Below are 19725 nucleotides of genomic sequence, written 5' to 3' on the forward strand. Positions count from 1 at the left end.
TAGTTGCAATAATCATCTGGGTTGTTCACCTTAATCTCCATCAGCAGGGGCATATAGAAGCGACTCTCCCTCCTCGTCAGCCACTCCTTGGCCCAGCAGGACCTCATCCTCCTCCTCTCCTCAGGTCCTACACCTTTCAGCCTCAGATAGCCATAAGCTAGCAGAAGCTGATGGTGATAGGAATCCATCAGAAAGTAGAGAAATAAAACACTTTGTAAAAGGCAAGCCTTAAAACAAAGCAAAACACACTAGCAAAGTACAGCGTTCAGCAGGGTATAAAATCAAGCCTCACTAGTCACTGAGCAGAGTGTGCACAGGTCTAAAATGGATGCTGCCTTTTATACCCCCTAGCTAAGCCCTCCCCTATTCAAATTCCAGAGGCTTTATCATGAGGTTTTTAGCAATAAACGATTCATTATTAACGATTTGAAATCGGAAACAGCGAATTGGACCGTGTGATCGTATGACTAATCGTACACCATTTGTACACATCGTAGACAGAATTTCAAGGGCAATTGTACAACACATCTTACCAACATAACATTGCACCGTGTATGGCCGGCTTTAGGGTGTATTAATTCATTTCTATCTTTCACATTGAGTTTGTATTCTATATGTATGCCCAACTTGTTTATAGTTTATTGTATTAAATACTATGGGGCCTATATATTAATAATCATGGCACTGCCGCGATTACTAAGGATCGATATTGCAGGGGATATTTTCATTGTTAGTGAAAATATCCCGGCTATGTACAAAGGGGATCTCGCAGGGACAGCGGTTGCAGTAACCACTGTCCCAACGAGATATATTCCCGGCATTTGGTAGAAGTCTTTCACATTTGTAAACAATTTCCCCGGGGGAAGCTTACACATGTGCACAATGTCACCCTCTAAAGAACTCTCCCCTGCATCGAGAGCCCCCCATAGGCTTACAGTATCTGAAGATGGTGTAAACTACTGGGGCCAAACGCCGAAAAGTTTTGCTGTTTGGAGTTTAGTACATAGGGTTCAGGTCGTAGTCCCCATTCATAATAATGAGGACTGTGATCTGCAGTGCTAATTAGCACTTTGCCGGAGATTTCTGTGAAATCTCCTGCATTGTGCTATTAGTACATAGAATTGATACTGCAGTTTCTACATAATTTATGTAAAAAAAAAAGCTTGATACATATACTGTATAAGGTTATAAAATTAATTTTTAATTTATACTATGAGGACAGTCTTACAACTATATATATTCTATAGCCTAGAGTATAGACCTTTTTGGGGTATACATTGAATATGCCAGCGGACGGGATCCCGGGCGTCAATAAACCAATGCCCGGCATAATGGCGACGATGATATCCTGAAGAGGATCAGGATACCGACGTCTGCATCACAATCACCACCATCCCGAAAGTAAGAAGATGGGTAAGTATGATACTTAGCCCGGGGATGGGGGGGGTTAGGTTTAGGCACCACCATGGGGAGGTTAAGGTTAGGCACCCACTGGGGAGGTTAGGGTTAGGCACCACCAAAGTAGGGTTGGGGGGGAGAGGGGAAGGGTTACTTACCGCCCCTATCAAGATCCTGAACAATCGGGCTTCCGTCTGTATTTGAACTGGCGATTGTTCAGCCGCCGGGATATCATACCGATTCCCATTTTTGGATTGTGCCTCAACGCTAGTATTCCTCTACCCTTTGCTGACAGGAGTAAGACAGCTGAGCCAGCCCACCCCTGGAATATATAGTACATTGGGCAGTTAGTTTTAGTTCTTTAAGGTCTAATGTAAGTCATGCTAAATAATGTGTGTCTAGGTGTTAAAACACATTATATTATATAAACCTACCTATTACTAAATAAACAAAATTAGAAAAGCTGGGATCAACTCTCTGTATCCCCTGGTATTAATTGTGCTATTGTCATTGGGTCCCTATAATATTTCTCGTTCAGGATACTATGGGTCTGATTCAGAGCCGGACGTTCTGACCAGAGCGCTCACTTTGAATCAGGGCCGGCCTAGCTTAAAATGGAGCGGCCTCCTGGCCGCTCACATAGCTGTGGGTGACCACCCACAGCTTATGCGAGCGGCCAAAAAGATGGTCGCGATGGTCAAGACCATCGCGACCATCGGGCTTGCGACGAGACCCTGCGGTAGGGTCTCGCTGCCACAAGCCCTGGAGTGCTTTTGGCTCTATCAGAGCCGAAAACTCTCCCACTGACATCACTAGTGATGTCAGTGGGGCCGGCCCGAGACGGTAGGCGTTCCCATGGGAACGCCTCCGTCTGGGCAGCCACGCCCCCAGCACGCCCACCAAAGGGGGCATGCTGTCAATCACCATCGACATCACGCCCCCTTTGGTGCGAGACCCCGAGCGACGGCTTCCCCGTCGCTCGCCGGGTCTCGCGCATGCGCACAACGGAGGCACCTCCGTCGTGCGCATGCGCATTTGGGTAATATCGACCTGCTTGCGAGCGTACAGCGCTCGCGAGCGGGTCTGAATGAGACCCTATGTTCCCAATTTCATAAATTATAATAATGGGATAAATACTGCATAATAATGGCATACAAACTACATATGGGGATAAATACTAAATAATGGGATAAATACTGTAGATATGTAGTATGTGGGATCAGTAGTGGATTTACCGCTAGGCAACACAAGCAGTTGCCTAGGGCCCGGCAGGTCCCAGGGGCCTGCAGACAGGGCTGTACAATGGAGTACCCTGGCAGGCTGTCAGTGCATTGATTTGACAGCTGCCGGGTGCTGGCTCCACCTCCAACTCACTGCTGTGTAGAGGGAAGTAGAGATGGCTAGTGAGTGAGTGTCTCAACACACTAACTCGAATCATTCAGATGAGTGAATGATTCGAGTCACTCAGTGTTTGGTGAGTGGAGACACCCAGCTCCCCTAGCCTCTTTGTCACCTCCCCTAGCCTCCCTGTCACCTCCCCTAGTCTCTCTGTCACCTCCCCTAGCCTCTCTGTCACCTCCCCTAGCCTCTCTGTCAGTGGCAGCTAGTGAATGGCAGCTCCGCCCCCTACACCAGGCCCGCTGAGAGCTGTGGCGGGCCCGAGTAATAGGGGGCGTGGCCTAATCGTGGGAGGCATGGCCACGCCCCCTTCCCGGGAAAAACAAAACAAGATATGCAGCGCCGCGAAGCGGCGCTGTGGAGGGGGGCGCCCTAAGCCCCCTCAGCCTGGCGCAAAGCCAGGGGGGCGCGATCAGTGTGATCGCTCCCCCCACAGGCTTAGGAGACTGCTGTGGCTGCTGCTCAGCAGCCACGAGCAGTCTCCACTGCAGCTCAGCACACGCTGTGTGCTGCTGTGAGGGAGGGGGAGTGGCACCGGACCCGGGCCCCCTTGCGGGCCCCTCAGGAAGCCCGGGTAATCTGTACCCACTCACCCCCCCTCTCGGCGCCCCTGCCCTACACTGCTGATCTGACCTGATTATACTTCTGTGCACTGTGTCAGATCAGCAGTGTAGGGGGCGGAGCTGTCAGCGACTCACTCTGAGTCGTGCAGCTACTGCCAGAGCTCGGGGAGTTCACTGACTCAGGAGAGTCAGTGAGAACCCTTAACTGTAGTGCTGGGCTGCGGGGGGGCGGAGCTGTCAGCGACTCACTCTGAGTCACTGGCTCCAGCGCTTGCTCTATCTAAAGAGCCGTGTCTCGAGACACTTCACTGAGTTGAGCCATCACACTCAACTCAGTGCAGTGAATCGATCTGCCCATCCCTAGAGGGAAGAATCCCAAGATGATACTGCTTGAGTCTGCTGCCTTCAGGCACGGGGCATGGTTTGGGCGGAACCACCAGTGCTAATGTTGAGCTAGGGGCGAGTTCAGTGATGCATTGTGTCCATCACCTTTAGCCCCACCCCCAGCACGGACTGACAGTGGAAGATGAGGGCCCCTCCATGCATCTAGACCTGGCCACACTACAGTAAGTAACCTGTGCTCCCCCTCCTCCCCTCTGTGTTTCCTGTCTCAGCACCTCTGTCCTTCCATTATATGCCTGTCTGTCTCCACCAGTCTGTGTGTATGTCTCCCCCCACCAGCAGTGTGTATGTCTCCATGAACCCCACCAGCAGTGTGTATGTCTCCATGCCCCCCTCCCCCCACTAGCAGTGTGTATGTCTTCATGCTCCCCTCCCCCCACTAGCAGTGTGTCTCCATGTCCCCCTCTCCCCACTAGCAGTGTGTCTGTCTCCATGTCCCCCTCCCCCCACTAGCAGTGTGTATGTCTCCATGTCCCCCTCTCCCCACTAGCAGTGTGTATGTCTCCATGCCCCCCTCCCCCCACTAGCAGTGTGTCTGTCTCCATGTCCCCCTCCCACTAGCAGTGTGTATGTCTCCATGCCCCCCTCCCCCGACCAGCAATGTGTATGTCTTCATGTCCCCTCTACCCTGTTCCTCATTTTGCTACCTCCTTTTTTTCTTTTATTTGTTCCTTCTTCACCCCTTTCCTTCTGCCTCCTTTTCTACTGAAGGCGATGGAGTCCTGCTGGCCAAAGATCAGAAGTGGCGAGGAGAAACCTGAGGATGGCAGGTGAGCACAATCTTCTGTTCTAAATGATTTTGCTTCTCTATAATGCTGCAGTAAAATATGGCAGTTTTCACCAGTTAAGCTTCACCATATAAACAGCACAGAATGTGGTTCAAATACCAACCGCTGGGATTTCGGTAGACAGAATGCTGATGCCGGAATCCCAACCGGTCAGAATCCTGGCCCCAGCATCCCGACCACCAAAAGGTAAAGGGGGGTATCCACTAGACGATAAAGTTGAACGATTGAACGATAATGATAAAATCGTTCGATAATCATTTGATAATCGTTCGAACATCGTTTGAACATCGTTTGCAAATCGTGCAGTAATTGTTTCTAACGATGTACGATGCACGCTCCCGCTGGTCGTTTGATCGTCTCCTCCATCGACTGAACATGCAGGTCAATTTCACTTGATTGCTTACAAATCGTTTACACATCGTTTACACATCGTTCACGCTGAACTATCAAACGATGAACCACTATCTGCCCACTATAGCTGAAAGCTCTCAATCACAGATTGAAACAACATAGTTTATCGTTAGATCTTTTGCAAATCATTCAGAGTGGAAGATCAAATTTCAAGGGAAACTTCAAGGGAAACTCGTTAAGAGGTTGGACAGGGATAAAATCATCTAGTGGATGCCCCCCATAAGTAGCGGGGTTAGGAGGGTTAAGCCAGGTACACACTTAACGATGTGTGTACCGAGTGACCTTGTCAGTTTGAGGGATTTAGGCCATGCTGCATTTGGCAGCATATCCTCGTCAACGATATCCTCAGGTTGGGCTGCATGTACAGCCGACTGGGGATATCGTTAATGACCCACGGGAGCACGCATCGTTGATCGTTCACCGCATACACACTGGACCATATGAACGATAACGTATCATTGAACATTATCCTTCATAACGTTCACTTTTATCGTGTTTGTTCGGCTTTAGGGTTAGGCACTAGGAGGAGGGTAAGGCTGCGTACACACCTATAGATATATCTGTCCAATCTGTCTGGTGGGAAGGAAATTTGTCCATTTTCCAGTGTTTGGGAGCAAATTTCTATTGTTATTACCAGATCTTCCTTCCCACCAGACAGATTGGACAAATATATCTATAGGTGTGTACGCAGCCTTAGGCATTAATGGGGGTGGGTTAGGGTGTGGGGAGGTTAGATTTAAACACTAGGGGAGGAGGTTAGGTTCAGGCATGAGGGAGGAAGGGGTAGGGAGAGGGGGAGGGTTAGGGTACCGACCAATAGGAGTTGGTATCTTTACCCTATCAGGATGCCGGCATCGAGATTCTGACCACCAAGATTCCGAGTGCCGGCATTCTGTACCGAACCCAAACAGCACCGGTATTTTGGCGGTAGTTGTATCGCCACAGTACCTGTTCTTTCAGTAGATTAAAATTAATAAAAAATGCTTTATTCCTTGCAAAATATTTTTAGTTTATGTACAATTTTTTTATTTATTTTTTCTTGTATGGATTGGTGGGAGGGGGACCCCAGACCAGTAACTTGCCTAGAGCCCCATGAAGTGTAAATCCGCCTCTGTGTGGGATACGTTAACATATTTTTGCACCAGGACCCACCACTCTCTAGTTCCGCCACTGCCGGCAGCTGCACCCAGATGATAAGCAACTGTAAGGTTATTGCAATTCTCCTCTCCCTAATTATTTTTCTTTGTGCTGTGAATTGTTTGTGCAGAGTTCCTGCAGATGTCCCTTGGGTCTGGTGGTTTCCCTTACCTGAGCTAGACCATTGCACTAGAAGGTGATGACTAATAATAACCAGGGCTGATGCAGAACCACTTTGGATGCCATTCAGAATTATTGATCAGGATGCGATCATGAAAAAGCACATGCAGGGACAAGGGTCCCTGCCATGTGCTGGGAGAGAAGTGACAGCATCAGCGGTCTCTTCACTTCTATGCTGGGACTCATGTGCATGCACGATCTACTGGCCACACAAGCATGGCGTCCATTGCCGGGGGAGGGTTCTTATGGAACCCTCTCTCGGCTAGATTTGCGATATGTAGCCCATAAACTACAGCGGCTTACGCATTCCGGAACTTGATAAATGTGACAGCATCGCAACCCCTAGAGAAACCTATGGGGGTTGCGGTGCCGTCGGAAATGGAGGGACAGCAGCAGATATCGGAGCTATCTGTTGCGGTCCCTTCATAATACATTAGGGGGATACTTAATATTTGCGGGTGTCCCCCGAAAACAGGCATTTTTTTCCGGGGAATGCACCGCAATTATTATATGATAAATGGGCCCCTTTGCAACTGTAGAGTAAATTATTAATCTGATAAATAATACACTGTGACTGTGCCATATTGCCTGCTGAGCTCTTTACATGTTGATAGGAAGACTGGCGTGAGTGTAAGATATACTGTACAATAAAGTCCTAGATGCACACTATATGATTTGGATAGGCATGTTGGTCTATTGTTTAGGAATTGAACAGTATTATTATTGAGCAGAGGCAGACAGGATGGTGTCCTCCAGCTATTCTAAAACTTCCATATGTTCCATATATTGTGTCTGTCTGTCCCTTCTATGTTCCTTATATTGTGTCTGCCGGTCCTGTCTGCGTTCCCTACTAACTACATTCCCGAGTCCCTCGCTCATGCAGCTGGTACTTAGAGGTCCCTTTGAGAGGACAATAAAATGTGTTATGTGGCAGGTTTTCAGTTTTTCAGCGGGCCTCAAACATTGCATTCCCCTGGTGGGCCCTTCATGTTCCAGTCCGACACTGGTTGCACATTATTATTATTATTATTACTACCAGTTATTTATTAGAGATGAGCGGGTTCCCGAACCCACCTGAATTTTGAGATCCGGGGCGAGAACCGAACGTGCGTTCGGCTCTCCCGCCAGCCCCGGATCTCAAACCTAGGAAAAACCATAGAGACGAAATCTCGCGGCTCGTAAGCTTTTGTCTCTATATATAAGGGACCACGCGGCGGCCGTCATTTCACTCCGACTGTGAAAACTGAACAGGGAGGGTGGGTAGTGTAGGGCTGGGAGGTACTTACCTGTGCTGTCGCTGTGCTGTCTGCTGTGTCCTGGGCTGGTGCACTGCTGTGCTGTCTGCTGTGTCCATCTGGGCTGGTGCTGTTGCTGATCCACCTGGACTGGTGCTGTGCTGTCTGCTGTGTCCATCTGGGCTGGTGCTGTTGCTAATCCATCTGGACTGGTGCTGTTGCTGATCCATCTGGGCTGGTGCTGTGCTGTCTGCTGTGTTCATCTGGGCTGGTGCTGTTGCTAATCCATCTGGGCTGGTGCTGTTGCTGATCCATCTGGGCTGGTGCTGTGCTGTCTGCTGTGTCCATCTGGGCTGGTGCTGTTGCTAATCCATCTGGGCTGGTGCTGTTGCTAATCCATCTGGACTGGTGCTGTTGCTAATCCATCTGGGCTGGTGCTGTGCTGTCTGCTGCGTCCATCTAGGCCCAAGTTCTGGAACCGAAAAAAATATATATATTGTCTTATTTTTTTCTGTGTGTGTGTGTGTTAGGCTTAGCCACACAAGATTCAGCAACGCAACCTAGTGCTGCCCAACTCCAGTCATCATCAATCTGTGCTCTGGGCCCAAGTTCTGGATCCGAAAAAATAAATAAAACAAATAGTGTCTTTTTTTGTCTAATATTTTTCTGTGTGCGCACGACTGCACGTGTGTGAATTTTGTAACCGCATCTTGGCTACACTATTGGTGCTTGTGACACTGTTTCAAGACCGCAGAAAATATGGAGGGCTGTCACATGACAGGAGAGCAAGGCCAAGAACCACATGTTGTAGCTGCCGCCAGCAGTCATCATGATAATGCAAGGCCGTCAATTTCCTTGTCCTCTATGAAGGCCCATGCCCCAGGGCTTAAGTCACGCCATGGATATGGCAAAGTTACTTTTACTGTAGTAAAGAAAAAAAATCTAAAGGATTTTGCCTTTAGATAAATCAAAAATTGGCGATATGCCATTCACTACACGTAGTGGCAAGGAAAGGATAAGGCCTTGGCCTTTATTTATGTTGACTGCTGTTTCTGATAGCCCTTCTGCTTGTAGTAGTAGTAGTGGTGGTGGTAGTACCATTAAAAAATTTTAAGTTGTTAAGAATAGTAAAACAGCTCCGGAAAAACCAACTGGGTGCCCTTAGAAATCGAAATCACAAATCCCAGAGGAGAGTGCAAGTGTGTCCGCAGTTGCCATGTATGAGCCAGACCTAAATATTAGTGTACTGGAGGATCCCCCAAGTTCCAACATTTGTGTGCCCTCTGTAAATGTGGGGAAGGGCAGTCAACATCTTGCAGATGTAGTCAGTTAGGATGCTTCTGGGGAATTGCACATGGAGGAGAAGGATATTTTGGTAGTTGAAGGCGCTAAGGATGATGAGGATGTAGATGATGGTGATGAGGATGTTGATGCTGAGGATGTCCTTTATGTAAGTAAGGCAATAGCTGTTGCCCAAACCCATTGTTGTCATGATGGGGCAAAAGACAAAAAAATCCTCTTCTCACGTGTGGAATTATTTCTACCTCAATCCGGATAACAGTTGTCAAGCCACATGTAACCGTTGCCAAACAAGAGTGAGTAGAGGCCTTGTTAAGTCACTTTATTATTATTATTATTATTATTATCCTTTATTTATATGGCGCCACAAGTGTTCCGCATAGAACTAATAGGTGAACAAGAAACAAGTAACTTACAGTACATTACAGTGCAGGACAAGGACACAACTTATATACATTGCTGAAATAGTGATTAAAGCACTCACAATAAGCTGCAGGGAGTTGGCAGTCCCGTGTTAGGTGCCCTATGGGGAGTAGAGAGTAGAAGAAAATGTAAAGAGAAGCACATGAGGGAAGAGGTCCCTGCTCATGAGAGCTTACATTCTAAGGGGAGGGGCAGACAGACAGGCGTGACACAGAAGGGGAAGATAGGAAGGAAAGAGCATGATGTGGGTTAGGATGAGTGCTGGAAGGCCTTGATGAAGTAGTGGGTCTTGAGAGCCCGTTAGAAGATTTGTAGACAGGTGGAGAGTCTGATGGGGAGAGGGAGAGCATTCCAAAGGTAGGGAGCAGCACGGGCAAAATCTCGGATGCGGGAGTGGGAGGAAGTAATCAGTTGGCAAGAGAGGCGGCATGCATTAGTTGAGTGAAGTGGGCGGGCGGGAGTGTGAAGGGAGAGAAGGTCAGAAATGTATGCGGGAGAGGATTTGGTGAGGGCTTTGTAGGCGAATGTAAGAACCTTGAATTGGCATCTGAAGGGGAAGGGGAGCCAGTGTAGGGCTTGAAGGAGAGGGGAAGCAGATGTAGAACTTCTGGAGAGGAAGATGAGCCGAGCAGCAGCATTAAGAACAGATTGTAGTGGAGAGAGGTGAGAGACTGGGAGGCCAGCTAGGAGAAGGTTACAGTAGTCCAATCTGGATATGACCAGTGAGTGGATTAGGGTTTTAGTGGAATCCTGGGTGAGGAAGGGTCTAATCCTGAAGATATTTTTTAGGTGAAAATGGCAGGACTGCGAGAGGTGCTGAATGTGCGGTTTAAAGGAGAGAGAGGAGTCTAGGATAACTCCAAGACAGCGCACTTTGGGGCTAGAGGAGATAGTTGTGCCATCAATAGATAATGAAATTGTGGAAAGTGATGTAGTGGAAGAGGGTGGGAAGATGATCAGCTCTGTCTTAGACATGTTAAGTTTAAGAAAGCGCTGGGACATCCACGAAGAGACAGCAGAGAGACAGTTGGAGATACGGGTAAGGAGCTCAGGGGTGGAAAGGTAAATTTGAGTATCATCTGCATAGAGATGATATTGGAGGTCAAAGGAGTTAATGAGTTCACCTAAAGAGGATGTATATAGGGAGAAAAGGAGAGGTCCAAGAACAGAACCTTGGGGAACTCCTACCTTTAGTGGAAGTGGAGGGGAAGAGGAGTCATGAGAGGACACAGCGAAGGAACGATCAGAGAGGTAGGAGGAAAGCCAGGAGAGGGCAATGTCACGTAGACCGAGAGAGTAAAGGATTTGCAAGAGGAGAGGGTGGTCTACAGTGTCAAATGCAGCAGAGAGGTCAAGGAGAATGAGCAGAGAGTAGTGGCCCTTGGATTTGGCAGCAAGGAGATCATTGCTGACTTTCGTGAGGGCAGTTTCAGTAGAGTGGAGAGATCGGAAGCCAGATTGAAATGAGTCAAGAGGGAGTGGGAGGAAAGAAAGGTGGTAAGGCGGTTGTAGACCATACGCTCAAGGAGTTTGGAAGCAAAAGGGAGAAGAGAGATGGGTCGATAGTTGGAAAGTATGTTAGGATCAAGGGTAGGTTTTTTAAGAATGGGGGAGACAAGAGCATGTTTGAATGCAGAAGGGACAGTGCCAGATGATAGGGAGAGATTAAGGAGGTGAGCCAGATGGGAACAGGCAGAAGGAGACAGGTGGGAGAGGAGACGGGAAGGGATAGGGTCAAGAGGGGAGGTGGAAGGAAGGGAGGACCGGATGAGGGCCATGACTTCCTCTCCAGAAGCAGGGGAGAAGGATGTCAGAGTTGGTGACAGAAGGGGAGGGGTGGTAAGGGCAAGGAGGGGAAGGAGTGCTGAGGGTCTGATGGGATATGATGTCCTCACGTATGGAGTCAATTTTAGATGTAAAGTAGGTGGCAAAGTCGAGGGCAGAGAGAGAGGAGGGAAGGCAAGGAGGGGAAGGGCAGAGTAGGGAGTTGAAAGTGGCAAAGAGATGCCGGGGGTTTGAGGACTGGGAGGAGATGAGGTTCTTGAAATATGTTTGTTTGGAGAGAGACAGAGCAGCACTGTAGGAAGAGAGAATAAATTTGAAATGGAGGAAGTCAGCCTTAGAGCGTGACTTTCTCCACTGACGCTCTGCAATTCTTGAACACTTTTGTAGGTATCTGGTGCATTTGGAATGCCAGGGTTGTGGTGTGGATCTGCGAGGGTGAGTGGTTATTGCTGGAGCAACAGAATCAAGAGCAGAAGTAAGGGAGAAATTGTACAGGGAAGTGGCTTATTCAGGACAGGAGAGAGAAATGATAGGGGAGAGAAGAGAGTCCTGCAGGGAGGAAAAAGCAACAGTGTCAATAGCCTCAATATTACGCTTAGTAATGGTAGCCTTAGGAGTTAGAGGAGGGGAAGGAGAGAGGGATAGGTTAAAAGAGAGAAGGTGATGGTCAGAGAGGGGGAATGGGCAATTGGCGTAATCAGAAATATCACAACGGTGCGTACAGACCAGGTCAAGTGAGTGCCCACTCACATGGGAGGGTGAGGAGGTCCATTGGGCGAGACCAAATGAAGAGGTGAGGGTAAGGAGTTTAGCTGCAGAGGATTCTGTGGGAATGTCAATAGGAATATTAAAATCCTCTAGGATAATGGAGGGAAGATCTGAGGAGAGAAAGTGAGGGAGCCAGGAAGCGAAGTTGTCAAGGAATTTGGAGGGAGAGCCAGGGGGACGGTAAATGACAGCTACTCTGAGGTTTACTGGTTGGAAGAAGCGTATAGCATGAACCTCAAATGTGGGGAATATAAGGGATGGTTCAGAGGGTATTAGCTGGTAGGAGTAACTGGTGGATAGAAGGACCCCAACGCCACCACCGTGGCGACCCCCAGGCCGGGGGGTGTGGGAGAAGGCGAGGCCCCCAGAGGATAGAGCAGCAGGAGAAGTGGTGTCAGAGGGTGAGATCCAAGTTTCAGTGATGGCTAGGAGATTCAGAGAGTTGGAGATAAAGAGGTCATGGGTGGGGACCAGTTTATTACAGACTGACCTGGCATTCCAGAGGGCACAGGATAGAGAGATAGCATTTGTGGGGGAGATGTGAATAAGATTATCTGGGTTGCTGTAACGTGGAGGTAAGCTTAATTTGGGGAACTGATATGAAGCGAGTTTAGTGATGGTGCGGGCACCTGAGCTAGAAAGGAAACCAATAGGAGGTGGGCAGGGAGGGAGATGTGGATGGCAGTGGGGTGAAGTGACAGGGAGAGGAGTGTAGGAGGAGGGTTTGGTGGTGGGGTAGTAGGACAGAGGGGGGGTAGAACAGGAAGGAAGTGGAGTAATGGGTGAGGAGTGAAGAGTAGGCAGACAGAGGAGGGGGAAAGGATAAAGGTGGAAGCAGGGGGCAGAATAGAGGATTAGGTAGAGACTGAGTGAAGGAGGGAGTTGACGAAAACCTTGTCATGGTGTTTATAAGTAAACAAGAGGAATGAAATTTGGAAATGTAAATGAGATATGAGTGCAAGAGTTTTGTAGGAATGCAAGTGAAAAAAAACAGTGATGTATCAAAAAACAGTGTATTAATATGTATGCAGATTAACAAGATTGTTATAGGGAGGATTAAAAGTGGGGTTCTAATGTGTGCGGAATATGAAAAATAATGCTGCTTGTAAGCAGAAAGCGGATGTGAGGCTAGGCAAGAGAGCTGAGATAAAGGACAGTGTTTCAAAGTAGATAGATATAAACTGACATGGGAAAAAGTACGATCAGCATTGATTTGTAAGCGAGAATCAGAAGGCCAGCATTATTAATAGCAATAGAAGTGTTCTTGCCGTGATTGTACAGGGAGTCCAGTTGTAGTCTGGACACTGCAGACTCTACACTACACTGTAGTCAGTTGTAGCACTTGGAGCGCATTCATCATATATCAAAGTGTATGTCGCCAAGTTCCAAAACTCAAAACGTAACAAGTCCAGTGTCACCTACCTGCTCCCTCTCTGTGGGATCCAAGTGCCTTCGATCTCCAACACCTGCATCATCAACATCCTCATTCGTCATCAGGAGTAGTCCTGCTACATCCAATGTTGTTATTCGAAGCATGATTGACTCCTCTCCTATTTGTGATTCCTCAGAAGGATCCTTGATGACTACACCTGTTGCTGCTGCTGTTGCTGTGAGTGGATCTTCATCCTAGAAGGGGACCAGGAGGAAGACTACTTATAGTGTATCCTCCGAAAAACAATTAACTATCAAACAATTGTTTGCAAGGGCAAACAGGTATGACAGCAATCACCATATTTGCACAGCGGATTACTGACACCATAACAGCTATGCTGGTATTAGATGTGTGTCCAGTATCCGCCATTACTGCAGTGGGTTTTCAACAGTTAATTGAAGTCCTGTGTCCTCCCTACCAGATCCCTTTTAGATTCCACTTTGCTAGAACAGCAATTCCAAGTCTGTACAAGGACATTAAAAAAAACCTTATTAATGTCCTCAGAAATGCCATTGTACCCACTGTCCACGTGACCACTGATATGTGGACAAGTGGGATAGGGCAAACTAAGGATTACATGACTGTGACAGCCCACTCGGTTGGTGTATTGCCTACAACAGCAACAGCAGCAGCAACATCTCCCAAAACACAGCTGATACAGAGGCAGGCTGCTCTTTGTATAACTGGTTTCACTAAGAGGCATACCGCTGAGAACCTCTTAAAAAAACTCAGGGAAATTATTGCTAAATGGCTTATCCCACTTGGACTCTCCTCGGGATTTGTGATTTCGGACAATGCCACCAATATTGTGAGAGCATTACATGTGGGCAAATTTCAACACGTCCCATGTTTTGCTCACACAATTAGTTTGGTGGTGCAACATTTTTAAAATAATGACAGGGGCGTGCAGGAGATGCTCTCCGTGGCCCGCAAAATATCTGGACATTTTAGACATTCGGCAAACACTTGTCGAAGATTGCATGACCAGCAGGTACTGTTAAATTTGCCCTGCCATCTGAAGCAAGATGTAGTAACTCAGTGGAATTCTATCCTCTATATTCTTCAGAGGATGGAGGAACAGCAAAAGACCATCCAGGGCTATACAATTGCCTATGACATAGGCCGTGGAGGGGGAATGCACCTTACTCAAGCGCAGTGGAGAATAATTTCCGTGTTGTGCAAGGTTCTCAAAGCCTTTGAACTTGCCACACGTGAAGTTAGTTCAGACACTGCCAGCTTGAGTCAGGTCATTCCCCTCATCAGACTTTTGCAAAAACAACTGGAGAAACTGAAGGAGGAACTGAAACGGAGCGATTGCGCAAGGTATGTCAGACTGGTGGATCAAGCCCTTTATTCACTTCACTAGGATCCAAGAGTTGTTAATCTATTGAAATCTGAAAAATATATTTTGGCGACCATTCTGGATCCTAGTTTTTAAGTCCTACTTTGTGAGTTTTTTTCCAACAAACCGAAATCTAAAACTATGCAAAGAGCTGTTGGTAAAAAAATTGTCAGCTGCAGCCGCACGTGAAACGCCATCATCTCCTCCTTCAGTTTCTGCAGCTGCCAGGAAAAAACTCAATTTTCCTTACAGAATGCCTGCTGGTCATGCAGATCATTCAACAAAAAATGACATCTGGTCGGGCTTGAGAGTACTGCCTACTAGTGACATGTCTTCTACCGTGACTATGTGTGATACGGTCTCAATTCATAGAATGGTGGAGGACTATTTCAGAGATAACATCCTAACAGGCATGTCAGACAGTCCCTTTCAGTACTGGCAGGAAGAAGGCAATTTGGAGGCCCATACACAAACTGGCTTTGCATTACTTAAGTTGCCCACCCTCCAGTGTGTACTCCGAAAGAGTTTTCAGTGCAGCTGGCAACCTTGTCAGTGATTGGCGTAGGAGGTTACTTCCTCAAAATGTGGAAAAGATGATGCTCATTAAAATGAATTGCAAATTCCAATGAGGAAGACCTCTACCAACAATTACATAAAAAAATTACAGAGGCACCTATGGTGGATTCCAGCGGGGACAAATTAATATTGTGTGAAGAAGAGGATGTACACACTGATGGGGATGACAAGGACGAGGACAACGACAACTTGTAATGTAAAGCCAGTTTGTGTATGGGATCATTTTCATTTCCATATCCAATGCACATTGGCAGCTTGTTTTATGGGGGTCCAAACAAACCAATCATTTCAGCCACAATTGGCAGTCCTTGTCGCTGAAATGATTGGTTTGTTAAACTGTGAATGTCCTGTTTCGTATACAACATAAGGGTGGATGGGAGGGCCCAAGGACTATTCCATCTTGCACCTATTTCCTTTCCATTATGTGCTGGTTGGAGCATTGTTGCCTGACATTTTAAATTAATGTTATGGTTGGTTTAGGAACCAATGATTTGTTTTTTTAATTAATTTATTATCAATTTTATAGCCAGGGGCTGCACCAATGAATTTCTTTTTATTATTAATTATTAAGCCCAGGGCTGCATCAATGAATTGTTTTTTAATAAATTTATTATCAATTTTACAGCCAGGGGCTGCACCAACTATCAACTATCAATTCTTCAATCCTCAAGGGTATCTCAACCATCATCTTTGCACAGTCCTCAACTCTATTAATAATTATGTCAATCAGTTTTGAACCAGCAAGCTGGATGCAACCTTTTGGCCCTTTAACTAGATGAAAAACTCAATATTGTGAGCTGTGAGGTAACCAAAATTGACTGGAAACGAGTGGAAATAAATGTTATTGAGGTTATAAATACATTTTATGTGATTTTAGCTGTTTTTTTTTATTTTATAAGAAAAAATCCAGATCCAAAACACGAAAACAAAATACGGAGGTGAGGTTTTGGCAAAACCAATCCAGATCCAAAACACAGGGTCGGCGCACATCTTTAACTAATACACATGCGCATACAAAAACCATCGCTCCACTACGTCCAACATCACCACTGTGATCAACTCAGAATCAGGCCCTTCGTCTCTGCAGTTCTTACACATATATAAAAAACATATATACAGCAACATGCGTGGTACTTTATGCACAATAGAATTATGTCATATGAGCAATCCTGATAATGAAGTTGTTGTGATTTGGTGACTGCTTGTTTCTCTAGGAATAGAGACAAAAATATGTCAGTCATAATAATAATATCACATTTTCTGAAATTGCATAATAAATATCTATCATAAATTTAAGGTGCGGGGTCAAATATATTTCCTTCTTATATCTCCTGCTGAGGTCTGTCACCCTTGTCAATTATATATGCATTATGCCTCTTAATGTTTTTATTTATTTTTTGTCCTGCTATTATGATGTAAGTTCCATATGCATTTTATATAATAGAGCTCATGGGTATGGTATGGCTAGTCGTCAGTCAGAATGTCGACACAAGAATGTTGACAGGTTCTGATGCTCAACAGATAGAATGTCGACATGGACAATAGGTTGACAACCAATGTCACCATACAATTAGTTCAAAATGGTTAAAGTATCGACACATTCAGAATGTTAACATTTTACATGTCAACATCAGAATGTCGACATATGTTTTTTTGCTTATTTTAACTTGACCCCCTAACCCTAAAAATCAACAAGAAAACATACACTATGTAGACAAAAGTGATTGGACACTGACAGCAAATAGATCAACAAGGTTTTATTGACGACAACAGCAGGAGGTGTGTTTTGCCATTCTGCCTTTAGTACAGTGACCAACTGTGACACTGAAGAAGGTCGAGTCGGCCCAGAGGTTCTCAGTGGGGTTAAGATCTGGACTTTGAGCTGGCCAGTCGATCCAGGTTACCAAATTTTTTTGCAAACAAGTCTAACGTCGCCCTGGAAATATGACAGGTGGCATTGTCGTCCTGATAAAAACATTTGTTGTTTCCGTAGAACTGTAAGTGCATGGGCCTCCCTACGAAGTGTTTTTTTTCACATTAGTGGCCATTTGGATCTCGTGTGTAATGGTATGCATGGTATAAATTTCACTTGCGCAAGGGTGTCCAATCATTTTGTCTACATATTGTATGTTGACATTCTGGTGTTGAAATGTTAAATGTCAACATTATGAATGTGTCAACAGTTTACCCATGTCGACCTAAGTGTAAGTACACATTTTTGTTGGATTCCGGCGGCTAGAATGCCGGCACCGGAATCCCAACACCTATCAGAATCCCGGTGTCGGCATCCCGACTGCCGGCATCCCAAAAGTACGTAGTGGGTTTAGGGGGAGGGTTAGCATTAGGGGTTAGGCACTATGGGGAGGGTTAGGGACTACGGGGGGAGGGTTAGGGTTCGGGGAGGGGGAGGTTAGGTTTAGGCACTAAGGGGGTGGTTAGGTTTAGGCACCAAGGAGGGTATTTAGGGTAGGAAGAGGGGGAGGGTTAGGATACTGACCGACAGGTATCGGTATCCTAGCCTTGTCGGGATGACGACGTCTGGATTTTAACCACTGGAATCCCGAGCGGTTAAGAATAAAAATCTTTTCCAATTTACTTTTTTCAAAGTTCAGATAAATTAGGAGTGAGATTCTTTAGATATAATCCCAGACTTTCTGGGGAAAACTGCCCATGAGAGGTCACCAGGCCCGTATAACTTCTCAACACTTAAATCATCCTCTCACTACAGCAGTATTTCTGTAGAACTTTAATCTAGTGTCTTAAAATATCCAGCACATCTTGAACTCTGACTCATAAAACAAAAGTGAGAGGCTTTGTTCAGAATGTTTTGTATCTCACGTATCATGTCATCAAGCAAATAATATGCTATATTCATTATTTGAGACCACGAAAGTCATGGGACGGGCCTGGAGCTCGGCCAACGTAGACAAGGATGTTTGTAAGAAGGGAACCGTTTAAAGGGAGTGATCTGATAAACACATCGTTCTTTCATAAGACAAATATCTAAGACACTTAAAACAACAAAGAAAAGGTGACAACTGGTGAGAATATAATTCAAAACTGCTCGCTAGGCAAATAAGCATTCCTACATTTCCAGGGGGTCCCAGATGTCAGGATAAAGTACACACGGAGCAGGTTAGGGAAGTGGATCTGTGTTGATGTATCGAAAGTTGAACAATTCATCTTGAGAACATGTACAGCCACAGACTAGTGTAGGTTGGATCACTTTCAGTTCATGGACACAAGTTAAATAAAATGTTTAATTTTAGGAATGTTGGCGTAAAAAAGACATTTAGCCATATTTCTATTTTTTCGCAATGTGATACTTTTCCTAAAATAATAATTTTTTTTTTTTTCTTCAGAAAGTTTTTTGGGCACTGCCATTACTAAAAATAACTTAAAGGCTCGCATCAACCTCTGAATATATAAAAACTATTTGCATTTCTGCTGAAATCATGAAAAATGAAAAGTGCATGTGTACTTTGCTGTATATTTCACAGAGTAGGGATGAGTTCTGAATGGAGTTCTGATCAATAGACTAGTGTCACAGCTCAGGCACATCTCATATCCACTGTCCCCATTATCACTGCCACTCACTGGGTAACTGGGGCTGTTAGAGGTCTTTGATATGATTGCTGGGTTGATGATATCCTGCCTCTTGCTTGGTAGCCTGGTCCTGGGGTTGCTTGCTGGTTGCTGCTTACAGGGGGTGATTCAGTAGTGGACGGAATTGCAAAGCTGCAGGCAAGCAGTTTTGCAAGCAGTTTTGCAATTCCGTCCTTGCTATTATGTTGATGCAGCAGGAGGCGTCACACTTCCTGCATGCATTAATGATCCTACCTGCATCCATGGACGCAGCATTGAATCATCTGTGTGATCCTTGGCCAGCTGAGTGACCATGGGGTCAAGCAGGCCAGCCATCGAAGGAGAGGGGAAGAGGCCAGGAAATCTCCATCAGCCAAAAGAGATCCTGGCCTCTTCCCTCCTCCCCAATGATGGCGACATGCCTTTGTTTTGGAGAACAGAGGCCGTCGCTGATCCCCTCACTCCCCGCCCACAAACAGCAGCAGACCGTCAATCACTGACAGTCTGCTGCAGCTCTGCGTGCGAACATGCAGGACACGTACTGCACATGAACAGTACGAGTCCAGCGTCTGCGCAAATTCCCAAATACTGCTGAATAAGGCCCACAGTTCACTACGAGACAGGGTATTTAGTGACATCAAATAATAGTGATCATCTTGGAATCCATAATACATTTATTGACATAAATTGAGCCTGTATCATACACTAGCCACTAGGTATCTGGTGAGCTGTATACACTAGCTGCCAAGACGTGGGCAATCATGTATCAGAATGGCTTCCTTTATTGTACACTTGCCACCAATTAGGGGATTTGTATTCTATAGGAGCTACAAGAAAGGGATGTGTACTCAATCGGATAAAATGGGAAACCATATTGCACTCAAGATGGGGATGTGTATTGTTCACATGACACCATGATTAGGGGTGGGCAGGGCCGGCAACAGAAATCTCGGGCCCGGTACACTGATATCTCTGGGGGCCCCACCTTCTCACCACCACCCCC

This window comes from Taudactylus pleione, unplaced genomic scaffold (assembly GCF_031769625.1).
Source record: "Taudactylus pleione unplaced genomic scaffold, aTauple2 ptg000276l, whole genome shotgun sequence".
Taxonomy (NCBI): Eukaryota; Metazoa; Chordata; class Amphibia; order Anura; family Myobatrachidae; genus Taudactylus; species Taudactylus pleione.